Source organism: Ambystoma mexicanum, chromosome 4p, assembly GCF_040938575.1.
Source record: "Ambystoma mexicanum isolate Mex_15411 chromosome 4p, UKY_AmexF1_1, whole genome shotgun sequence".
NCBI lineage: Eukaryota > Metazoa > Chordata > Amphibia > Caudata > Ambystomatidae > Ambystoma > Ambystoma mexicanum.
The window spans coordinates 760,806,287-760,819,635 of NC_090927.1; positions in this window are offsets into that span (position 1 = coordinate 760,806,287).

The following is a 13,349-nucleotide window of genomic DNA, read 5'->3' on the forward strand; positions in this document are numbered from 1 at the left end:
CTGCATGGACTCTTGGTGGACAGTAGACAGCTGGTGAGTCAGTTTGTGTGCTGCTAGTGCTATCCTTAGCGACGAACACCTGTAGTCCATTTTTAGAATCTCACAGGCCAGATTCTTTCTGGGAAGGAGCTTGACTCCTCTATAGTACTAGATTTTACAATGCCTAGGATCTGACATTAGAAATCTATCCAGCAAATAGTTAATTGTGCTTTATATTTAAACAATAACTGCCATCTTCAGTGCCTGTCCATTTCTGTGTTTGTGATTATATTTGCATGAGAGAGCCTTCCCAGTGCCCCATCTCCCCCGTAGTCCATTATAGTGCTTAAAAGAGGTCTTGCCTAACTCTAAAGCGCTTGGGGGTTCAGGAGGAGCCTGGTTCCTTCGCAACATTCCCCCTTTCGTTACTTCTACAGTAACAAACTCATCCCCACCCGACATATATATAACCCCAAAAATATCAGTTTGAGTTTCCCTGTTTATTGTATGGCAAGGTGTTTTAGAACCCCCAATTGATACCATCATCCTTGCACTACTAGGAACTATATTGACACATCAGAGACCTAACTGGCACATGCAGAAGAGGACCAAGAAGACTACGATAACAGGCACCAGTATTTTTACTTCTGAGCCCAGCCATGACAGGACCCAATCAAAGGCGAGCGATAGCCAATCCGTGTTCTGAACTCTACCTTCTTTCTTCATTTGAACACCTAGACTGTGCACCGCCTCGATGTGGGATAGTGACCCATCCGCAGCATCCCCTGGGGGATTCAAAAGTGCAGCAACTGCTTCCCAACTTTTTACACACTCCTCCTTCTATTGCTGTTAACAGATGCAGCATATAGCGGTTCTGCATCGGCAAGAGTCTCAACTCATGGAGCTCTACTTTGATGGTGTTGAACCCATTCTCTGTATCATGGCGAGCTGGACTAGCTCCCATCAGATGATCTGAACCCACTTGGCGTTAGCAGTTGATTGTACCCCGAGAGCCAAAAAAGATGAAAAGAAAGTCTCTGCTGAGCTAAAAAGTCGATACTCATCAGGTATTCCTCTGAGGAGTGCAGAAGAGTCTTTTGATATATAGTTAGATCTCTTCTTTCTTCGCAGCTGTTGAAATCGTTTTTTTTCTGGTAGCATACGAAATTCTTGTGTGATCTGCAAGTCTCTTTCGCCTTATTTAGGTGCTGGAGTGGCTGTTGGCACCTTGACAGGTATTTCCTTTCCCTTCAGGTGTTCTTCCGAGATTACTAGTAGTATTGAGTGCAGGGTGGCCGGTGAATACTTGCCCCTCCAGGATGATGGGAGGTGCAAGTAGGTTGGCAGCCACAAACCCAGTAGCAATCCATCACTGCTGCCGTACCTTTCGTCATATCAGGGATCACAAGAGTGTGGTTGCGCTGTGTGTTTGCACCAACAGTAAATGCTCCTTCATTGCTAAAACAAAGTTCATAGTCCATGTCTCTATGTATTCACACTGGCTTCACCATTGTTGCAATCCATTTCAGCCTTGTGATGTATTGGGACCATATTTGAACACACATACAGGCTGATTCATGGAATTAATGTGCACGGAAAATCGCAGCGCAAGCGTGAAAATTGCAGTGCAAGCGTGAAAATCGCAACGCAAGCATGCCAAAGCCACGCACATCGATTCATGGAAGTCCGTACGCGTGTAAATCCTGGGATGTGCGCTAAAATCGTGGGTGGCGCACGCGGGCGCACATGTCATCAAAAGGCGTGCACTACGTGCACAGCGAACGCGCACATAGCGCAGCGCATACAACAAAAGTGGGCGTAACACGGGGCATAACACGCGGAATGGGGAACAACACGTGAAAATGTGGGCGTTACGGGGGAAGTACAGGAGGTAAATGCTCACAACGCCCACACGCGTGCCTACAACACGTATTCATGGAATCGAACAGGGGAAAAACGTGTGCGCCAAAAAAGACGCGCTAATCCGGAAACACGTATGCCAGCAGGAGTACGCGGCCTCGCGCAGCATAAAAGTGCATGCAAACAACAAACAAGCTCAGACGCTACGATGAATATATCGTTCCTCGCAGCAGTGGTCGTGGGACACCGCAGGAGGAGGAGGAGGATAGCCAGGCCCCGAATGTTTACACCTAGGACCAGCCTTTTTGTGATGCCTGATGAACAGGTGTATGGGAGGTACAGGTTTCCACAACACATAATACTCGACCTGGTGAGTGAGTGGGAGGATGACCTCATATCACCCACCCTGTGCTCCCAAGCACTGAGCCCCTTGGAAAAGGTGCTCAATGTACTGCACTTCTTGGCCACTGGTTTATTTCAGCGGACAAGTGCCATAGTGGGGGGGGTGTCACAGGCCACGCAGTCACGCTGTCTACACCAGGTGTTGGCCATCATGACTGCACACTCCTCAGTCCTCAGGCACATATACATGCCCATAACACCTGCAGAAAGGCAAGCTGCCGTCCAGGACTTTTACGGGGTGGCACACTTCCCCAAAGTGCTAGGTGCCATTCATTGCACCCATGTGGCACTACGTCCACCCAGGGCAACTGAGCACATCTCTAGAAACTGCAAGCACTGGCATTCCATCAACGTGCAGGTAGTATGTGATGCCAAGGGAATCATCACCTCAGTATATGCCAACTATCCAGGGTCCACCCATTGACAGTTTCATTTTCAGAATGTCACTCCTAAACCGGAACCTAGAAGCTGGGCGGCATGGCGATACATGGCTGCTTGGTGAGTATAAATGCCTCTACACATGCATGCATGTCAGATACTGAGTAATGTCACAACTCCACTACTGATACCCATCATCACCTCCCCAGGGGACAGTGCCTACCCTCTGAGCACCCACATGATGACGCCAATTCGGAACCCCACCACACCACCTGAGGTAAGATACAACACAGCCCATATTGCAACCCGGGGCATAGTGGAGCGCACATTCGGAGTGCTCAAGTCACGCTTTCGCTCCCTTGACTGCTCTGCTGGGCAGCTGCTATACGCGCCCCCAGTAGTGTGCAGGATCATAGTGGCAGCATGTGTCCTGCACAACGTTGCAACCCACCGGGGCCTACCGGTGGACATGGTGGTGCCCCCACATCCCCAACCACATGCACGGCCTCTGCGCATGGGAGGTGAAAGGGCACGTGGTGAGGCAGCCCATACACAGCTGGTGTCTAATTACTTCTCCTAAAATCCTACCCCTGTGGAGTGCACACAGCCTTGGCACATACCAGCTGACAATCAATGATGATGACATAAGGGACAGTCAACTGTCACAACCATACCAGCCTGAGATTGGTCACCTGGAAGTGTTACATTTTGTGCATCCCTACCTACCTAAATTCAACCAATGCTGTGTGACAAAAAGACACACATTCATGCTGCATGAATGACTACCCCCTTGAAAAATCCTACATGAAAATAGTGCCATGTCACCCAACCCCTCCCCATCTCAGCTACCCAACACACCTTGGCATGTCATGCAATGTGAAAGCAACAAAATGAATGCACAACACATGACACAAGTGTCACAAAGTGCACTGTTCCAAATGTAAACAGGCCACAGACAATATGCTCCCAGTAATCAATAAGAAACAGCACACATGAACAAATACTTACCAGCAACACAGAACAGGAACACAGGATGAAACAGTGTCAAAATACGACAGTACAAATTCAAAGTAGTGCAAGTCTCACAACCTGACTAAGGCAGAACATCGACCCCTTCCAACTGCAGAGTGTTGCTGTCAGGCAAATGTGTCAGTGTACTGCACACAACATGAACTGCATCTGCAAAGGAGACGGCCTTGTGAAGACATGAAGAAGGTATATGTGAATAAGGAGAAAGACATGGATGCACAAGCACATATCAATACACCAAGCAGTGTTCAATCCAACAACAATCCCCACTAGGGATGTACACACAGTTTTGACTACAGACTGCCCACACAGCTCATGGGAGCCCAATGTCACTGTGTAAGTTACTGTCACTTGGTCACACCCTTTGCAAGCCCATGGAAAGGGGAAGCAGGAGGGGTGTGTGTGTCAGGAACCCAAGCATCTAACCCAAAGACAGGACAAGCCTGCATGTGCCCGGCTGGAATACACATTAGATGCCCACGGGAGCCACACAAGGCAACACACTGTAACAAATAAATAAAAAAAACGGCCATGTGTGTGCCGGGGGGGAGGGGAGGCCACCCAGGAGGTTCAAGGACAGGGTGCACACCAACACCCACATGCGTGGATGTTGCGGAAAAAAACATACCTCCATGGGCTCGTGGCCTGCACGGCTACGCTATTGTGGGAGTACTGCTGTCGCTCTCTTCACGCTCTCCTGCTATATCAGGAGGTGGCTGTGCTATGGGAGGCAGCCCACGCAAAGCCCTGGTATGGTCCTCCATGGCAGCAAGCATGCAGGCGTGGAAGTTTTCGTTCTGGAGGATGATGGTGCGGAGATCCCCATGCAGCACCTCACGGGTAGCTTGCATTTCTACCTGCATGGCCTCGCGTGATGCCCAGATCTCTGCACGGGTTTCCTGGAGCTCTGCTGAGAGTGAACGTGTGAGCTGATCCAGCTGCTGTTCTGACCTAAAATTTCGGGAAGCCTCAAGTTCACCCAGAGTCTCCCTGAGGAAATGGAGTTCTAACCTCAGGGCTTCCCTGTGGCCCTGTGACTCTACAGATATGGCTTCGCGCAGAGTCTCCAGTGCCGCCCGTCAGTCCCTGTTGGATGCCAACATGTCTTCCCTGTGTGATTGGCAAATGGAGTCTGTTGCCTGCTGTTGGAGCTCCATCTGCCTTTCAGGGGGGAGAATAGAAGTGGCCACCCTATCCATTGCCTGAGCCATCATGTCAACCGATGCTCCCTATTGTGCTGCTATACTGTACATGGAGTTTTCCCATAAAGTATTGCCTGGTGGCGTACGGCCACCACGTCAGCGGGCACCACACCTGTTTGGGGCAAAGCGATCTGCACCTTGATGTGCTGGCACTGCCTGAGGCTGCAGGACTGCATTCCCCCTCTGATCTGCTGGCCCAGGAACAGGATCAGATGTTGTGGAGTGTGACCCTGCATCCGTAACTGCCAAAGGCGGAGTTACCAACACTGACATCCGCATAGAGGGGTCTCCCCCTGGTGCAGGTGAGTTGGACAGAACAGCATCCCTCCCAGTAACACTCACCTGCGACGCCACATATGTCTCACTGTCTGATTCAGCACCTGAATCATAGAGGTCTGCGGAGGTGCACCCAGAGACACCCATTGACAGTATGGTCTGCAGGAGGATTGGGTTTTCACCCACCACCACCCCACGTCCTCCACTGGTGCCCGGTTGTGGCTGAGATTCCTCCTGGGTCTGCACCATCTCCTCCACCTCAACAGCATCAAGTGCGTCATCACCTGCATAAACATGAAAGACAACAAATGGAAACAGGCATGAGCACCATAGCACACACATAGGCCTGACAAGCCAGAGATCCAGTACATGAATTACATATGTCCCACATGACTATAACCCTGGCATGCATTCACTGTCAATGAGTTGGAAAGGGAGGCAAAAAGCAGACACTGAGGACTCCAAGATGGAAAAGCAACACATTTGCTGCATGCTGGATAGCACTGGAATCACACATTAGCCTGTGAGTGGCATGTCCAATACACATACATGACACATGCCAGCACACAGATGGCACGTAGCATAGCCATGGTACATTTGACAAGTACAGCCATATGTTAATGAATGAGTACTGTCACCCATCCATGTGAGATGGACATGATGAGATGAAAAATGCAAAATAGTGTGACAAAATATGCATGTACCACACACTGCAACACATCCAGTGTACAATTATACAGTGATGGCAGGCAGATGGATACATCAATGGTTGGTCACTTCAACATGACAGGAAACAACAATCATGTTCCACATTCAAACAGGCCGCAAAAATTAATGTGAGCACGCACTTACTCAATCAGACTGAATGGTCAAATCATTCCCATAACATGGTAATACATGTGGGACATTGTGGGGTGTAATCTATGACAGAAGCATGTCACATAAGTAGCATTAGGGCAGAAAAATGTGTTGCAAAAATGGGAAGATTGAAACAATCAGGCTGAATGAACACTGAAAATTCAGAACAATGTTGTTGCAAGATGACAGTTCAAGGACAACTGCAGTAATGTGGTGGTAATTGGCCACTGTGGTCAGAAGGGATACTGTCATACCCAAATCCAAGGCCGGTGAATGGTTTGGAGGAAGCACATGGTTGACCCATACCACTCATGAGTACACACCCTCACCTGGCACTCAATCATGACACATCACCGAAGCAACATACACATGGATTACACACACATGCATGGGCATTCACCGGACAATGCTTCATAATCTGGTAGGTCTCCCACGCCTTGGATCTGTTCATCTGTGATGAAGGTTCCAGCAACAGACTCATGTTCAGTGAGTTGGTTGTCCTCTGGTGGAGACCCACCACCAGTCACCAGAGTAGAGGCATGATTGGAAGCCAGCTTGTTCTTTGCTCTGCGTTTCAGGTCATTCCACCGCTTGTAGCAATCATCAGCTGTGCGCCTCACAAATCCAAGGGCACTAATGTGGTACGCGATGGTCTGCCAGTGGGCCCTACGTTGAGCTGGCGTAGTCTTGCAGCCTGCAGTCACCACCATTTCGCGGTTATGTGCCAACACACAGGCCACAAGTGCATCAAGTTCAGCGTCATTGAAGCTAGGCTTCCTTGACGTGCCGGAGTGTGTAGCCGTGTCTGGGGTCTCAGCCTGTAGTGCAAGAGCACCCTTCTTCTTCTTCTTGTAAGGTGGTGCGGATCCTGAGTGGCCGCTCTTGTCAGTAGGGGCAGAAGCGCAGGTGGACTGGGTACTTGAAGCCTGTAAAGGCACAATGACCAAAGGTCTTGGTGCAGGCATTGGCTGCAGGGTGATGGTGGCAGGGCCAACGTCGGTGTGATGGACCTGGACCGACACTGTCCCGGCTGGGAGACTCGGAGCTGGGTTGGACTGAGCTGCAGCTGCCCTGCAGCCTCCCCACCCTGGCTACTTGGGGCAGCAGATGACATTGCTGCCCCAGATCCATGTGGCCTGGTGACAGCAACTTTCACCGCCACATGTGGCTTAGACTTGGTGACCTGGAAGTCAACCTGGGAGTCATCCTGTGCCGGTTCAGTTGACAAAATGGGCTGGTCCAACAAGGGCTGAGCTGGGATGGTGTCAGCTACGTTTCCCACAACCATTGGGGGGGCATAGGTGGCCCCGATTGGTCCTCCACACACTGGGCTCTAGGGGCACGCTGCAAATCCTGGCCACATCCCCTACTGCGCCCACCACGCCCACCTCTTTGAGATCAGCCTCCCTTACTGCTTGGTCGCCTCCCAACCATGGCACTGATGTTGTTGTGCGTATGGGAGTTGCAGTAAACAATTGTCCTGGGCAATTGGGGTGAAAGGGGTAGGGTACTAGATGGAATTCGTACCCTAGTGCTCTAGCAAGGCTGTCTGTGACCCCTGGGGGAAGATGACGGGTCACCAAATGCACAGGCACCCCAAAAACAAACGTACATGTGCACGAAACCCCTGGTAGACCAGATGCGTGGAAAAATGAACCCGCACTATGCTGTGGCACCCAGAAACACAAAAATAAGCGTACACGTGTTACACACAGCCTACAATGAGCTCTGAAGGGGTACGCGACACACGTCTGCAGTTGGAAAACATGTGCGTGACTCACCGTCTGCCTTGAAAAAGAACGTGAAAAAGACGCACGTGTGCGCGTTGGCAACACCCCCGCCAAAAGAAGAAAAGAACGTAGTCTGAGGAAACAGGGAGTACAAACTGGAAACTTTGTGAAGTAATCGCGTGTGAACCGACAAGAAGTACAAGAATCATCCGCTCGCTCTCCACAAAAAGCACGTACAAGAAAATAGCGTCATACTCGTACCTTTTAAGCCAGCCCACACATGCAACGTCACTTACGCGCTTACACGCTAAGGCCCTTTCCTCCAATAGCACGGTGACGTGCAGTTATCTCACGTGCTGTTTCACTATGCATCCGTGTTGTGGGGAACACTCGCGCGCGTAACGTCACTTACTCGCTTACGCGCTAAGGGCCTTTCCTCAAATTACACGCTGACATTCACTTTTTTCACATGCCAAATCACTCCATATCAAGCTGGCCACGCGAAAATACACGGAAGACCACGCTCTTGCCCAAAAGGCCATTTTCCTGCCCCCAAGAGCCCCGAGCGTGCTCCCACCAGCCATCTGCTGCTGCCTGCCTGCTGCCCACGTGCCCTGCTATTTGGTGCCTGCACGTCAGCCATCTGCAGGGGTCCAGTTGCTGTGTCCACCCCTGCTGGAACAGAAGACTCCCGACTGGGATACCATCGCTCCACAGCCCAGCCCCAGGACCCAGTTGCTCACCCACGCCTGCCTCAGGGTCGCCATGTCGGGCAAACACCATCTGAGACCACTGGTGCCCCCCAGCCAGAGAGGCAGAGGGCCACCAGCTTCAGGGAGAAGGAGGTTGGTGTCCTGGTGGAGCATGTCCTGGGGCATTATGATGCCCTCTTCACACCATCGCGCGCCGACAAGGAAGGGCGGAGGAGGATCTGGACGGACATCGTAGGTGCCATCAACGCGGAGGGGGTGGCACCCCGAGACCTGAAACACGTCCAGAAGCACTGGGAGTACTACAAGTCCAGGACCCTCAGGAAGGCCCGGCTCCTCTTAGGGGCAGAGGATGCAGTGGGGCACCGGGGCCAGTTTACCAACCAGCAGATGAGGGTCCTGGAGCGCATTCGCCCAGTGCTTCGCCACCAGATCCTCAGGATGCAGGCCCGTCTGGAGTCGAGCGGTAAGTGGCCATGCATTGCTGTGTGAGACAGGGCATGTTGTAGTGTGCTGGTAGTCTGATACTTGCCTGTATGTGTGACATAGGCCATGTATGGATGTGTGTGTGCAGGGACATCATGGTCATGCATGTGAGACCAGTAATGTGTGAACCACATGGATGGTGCATGTGTTCCAATGCAACATGGGGAGCTTTATGCGGAATGCACACATGAATGCATGCCAGTCTATGTTCTTGGACATGGAGGGGGGAGAGGGATGGGTGCTGCTCTCATGTACATGTATGGTGTGCATGTCTCTGTGTCTGAGAAGTGTGTGTGTGACTTTGAAATGCCATGGATGCATGACACATGTCTGTGACGATGTGTAGATTCACTCATGCAGTCTGGTCCACTGTGTCTGTGGTGTACGAGCCATGATGCATGACCCTCCGGTGATGTGTGTGCATGGGGTCAGTATGAGCCATGATGCATGCGAGTTTGAAGGCAACATTTTGGTTAACAGAGGCCCTTGTACATGGATGCTGATGTTGATTGCATGCGCCGTGCCTGTTTCTGCATGTGTGTTGTGTGCATTCACCCATGTGTTATGGAGGGACAGGATGGAAGTGACGTTTGACAGTGCCACTCATGTATTATTGCTTCCTGTCTAGGGGACTATTGTACAGTACCCTGATGCTTGTGTTCTATGTCTCCCTCTACGCAGCGTCCAGTGAAGAAGAGGGCGGAGACTGCGCTTTGGAGCTAAGCAGCAGGGATGCCTCCACCAGGCAGCGACGCAAGGCCCAGCCACCCTCCCAGAAATTGCCATCATCTGGGAGAGAGGGGACTAGTGCCCCGTCTGCCACTACGGCTGTAGCGGAAGGGCTGGGTGTGCCCCACAGGGGCTTGCAATGGCAGAAGACAGTGCAGAGACATCCAGGTTGGTGGTCTCCACAGAGGAGGAGGAGCCCGCTACTGAGCCGCACATGGGGCCTGGTGGGTTAGTACCACTGGTGCAAGTGGTGCAGTCCAGGGCCAGGAGGCAGCACAGGTCACTGCGGAGGGGCCTGTGCATGTCGCTGCCCCTGACCCTGTGACTGCACCACCATGCACCAGCAGGGATGCCCCGTCCCAGTCCCGTCTGCAGGTAGGGGGGAGGCCCACGTCATCTGCCTCTCCACTACCTGCGGACGAGGAGTCCCATGACCATATGGGCTCCGTCCTGATTGGTGTCGCGTTGCACACGCGTGTCATTCGTGATGACGTGCGTGCTTCCTGGGGGGAGCACGTATGCCATCACGAAGAGCAGCGTCGCGACGTGGCACTGTTGGTAGGGGCCCTGGTCGGTGGGTTCCTACATGTGTTGCGCACTCTGGCGGACCTCTCCTCCTCTGTGGAGACTAAGCACCAGTCATTTTCACTGCCGTCTTCCGGCCCAGATTCCACCAGGGCCCCCTGTGGACCTGGCCCGACCAACACAGCCAGCTTGGTGGAGATCCCATCCCTGCCACAGTCGGGTGTCGGCGGTCCAGCAGGGGTAGACACCCCAACAACTGGAGACCAGCAGATGGAGGATGTGCAGGCATTATCAGACAGGGCACATGGACAGCAGCAGCAGCAGGCTCTAGGTGGGAGCAATGATGGCTCAGGGCCATCAACATCAGAGGGGCAGGCATCGGCCAGAGGGCAGGAGGACCCTGGAATGGGTGCGTCTTCTGTGTGGCTGCGGTTGGGCCAGCATATAGATGTGGAGCGGCAGCGGGTGGAAGAGGCACGGCTCACAATGGTCAGGGCGGAGAACTCCATGCGGAGGGCACTGAGGCGGGCCGAGTGCCTCAAGGCTATTCGCAGGGAGTTGGAGTCCAACATGGCATCGTCCCTGCGAACCCTCAGGGCCATGGAAGAGGATCGCCTCCAGGACATTGACCAGGAGTTCGATGATGCCCTGGCCCAGGACACCGGAAAGTGAGCCGTCAGACTAGCCTGCCGCCATTGTAAATAGTTTTTAGTGTTAGGTTTAATTTTCGTTTTCATTTCTTTTGGGGTGATTGGACTATGCCCCACACTTTTGTATTTAGTTATTTCTTAGGTAGTTTCTTAGATAGGTTTCAGTTATTTTGTTGGGCTCATGGACCCTTTCAAAATTGCTTGTACATAGTTGGACTTTGGATTTATGTGTACATTTTCTTTGGATTTCACCATGGGGCAATGGAATTTGATTTTTACGTTTCCTTTGGATCTGTTTTGGTGGACAGAGAATTTGGACCATTTTTCTTTAGGATTTATTTGGATTGCATCTACATTTCATTTTTCATATTTTTGGACATGCATTTCATTTCATGTTATTTTTTTGCCTTTCATTTCATTACATTGATTTTGTTAATAATACATTTTGATATTTTAATTCCGTGTGTGGGATTCGCTCATTGGGTTCATGCATGTCAAAATGTGCTTTTACACAATCTATGGCAAACAGTGTGTGTGTGTGACGGACATGTGTTGATGTACATGGTTGACTTTTGATTTGTGTCCTGACATAGGCATGTCGTTGTGGGTGGATTGTTGAAATCATTGCATGTCAAGACTGGGGTGTCATGCTGTGGGATTTTGGTGCACATGAGGCCCATGATTGTGCAGCTTCCTTTTGTGTTGCAGGGGGACATGAGTCGGGGCCTGCTGGCAGGTGCCCCTCATTGCTGGGTGGATGGGGGTGCAAGGGGACATGAGTCGAGGCCTGCTGGCAGGTGCCCCTCAATGCTGGGTGGATGGGGGTGCTGGGGGACATGAGTCGGGGCCTGCTGGCAGGTGCCCCTCAATGCTGGGTGGATGGGGGTGCTGGGGGACATGAGTTGGGGCCTGCTGGCAGGTGCCCCTCAATGCTGGGTGGATGGGGTGCTGGGGGACATGAGCCAGTGCACACTTGTACATGGTGACCTATGGGCTGGCTGGGGGGTTTCGCCAGGGTGGATGGGCTGCCTGTGGGGCATGCCAGGGGTGCAGTGTGTACCCCTGTGTTGGGGTCTGCCTGCAGGCCCTGGGGAGGGGGAAGGGGGCACACCTGGGAGGACACACACTGCCAATTCGTTGGGGCACCCCCGAAATACACGTACCCCGCTCGCACAGGGCCAATCGTGGGTAAAACTTCCTGCGCACCCCAGAAATACACGTACCCCGCTCGCACAGGGACAATCGCGTGTAAAACTTCCCGCGCACCCCAGAAATACATGCACCCCGCTCGCACAGGGCCAAATCGCGTGTAAAACTTTCCGCGTACCCCAGAAATACACGTACCCCGCTCGCACAGGGCCAATCGCGTGTAAAACTTCCCGCGCACCCCCGAAATACACTTACCCCGCTCGCACAAGGCCAATCACGTGTAAAACTTCCTGCGCACCTCAGAAATACACGTACCCCGCTCGCACAGGGATAATCGTGTATAAAAATTCCTTTGCACCCCAGAAATACACATACCCCGCTCGCACAGGCCCAATCGCATGTAAAACTTCCCACACCCCCCCGAAATACACATACCCCGCTCGCACAGGGCCAATCGCATGTAAAAATTCCCGTGCTCCCCAGAAATACATGTACCCCGCTCGCACAGGCCCAATCGCGTGTAAAACTTCCCGTGCACCCCCGAAATACACATACCCCGCTTGCACAGGGCCAATCGCGTGTAAAACTTCCCGCGCACCCCCAAATACACGTACCCCGCTCGCACAGGGCCAATCGCCGATAAAACTTCCCGCGCACCCCCGAAATACACATACCCCGCTTGCACAGGGACAATCACGTGTAACACTTCCCATGCAGCGGGTACGTGTATTTGGAGGGGTGCGCAGGGATTTTTACAGACGTTTTCGTGGTTGGGGGCTGTATGCTGGTCCACTGGGCTGTGCGCCATGTACGGGATTTGTGCGCTGTTCATGGTGCACGGGGAGGGGTTGGGGCGTAACTGGCGCTGCAGCAGGGTCGCTGCGCTACTCTGCGCCAAGGCTGGTTATGGATGTTGAAATCCATGAATACGCTGTGCGCGGAAATGGATTTTGGCGCACGCGGCTGGTGCAGACTGCCGCACGCGCACACTGTGCGCCAGCCGCGTGCGCCACTTGTGCACTGATTTCTATGAATTACTCCCATAGTATCTACTTGGGCTATTGTTTCTTTGCTGTACTCGATCAGTCCATGATATGATATGATATGGCATTTATAACGCGCCTATACACAAGTGTTTCAAGGCGCAACGAGGCATGGGAGGGGGAACAAGGAAGGACAGACAACGATCCTACTAGGCCAGGTGTCATTCAGATCGCTCAAGTGCATGGGAAGGGGAAGGAGGAGAAGTGCGAGGGAGAAGGGGGAGAGGACAGTGCAGTACATGGGATAAGAACCAAAAAAATAAATAAAGATATATAGTGCGTAAAAGTACGGCCCACAGGTGGCAAGTGCAAGGAAGTGCAGCCATCAGGTGTCAAGTGCTAG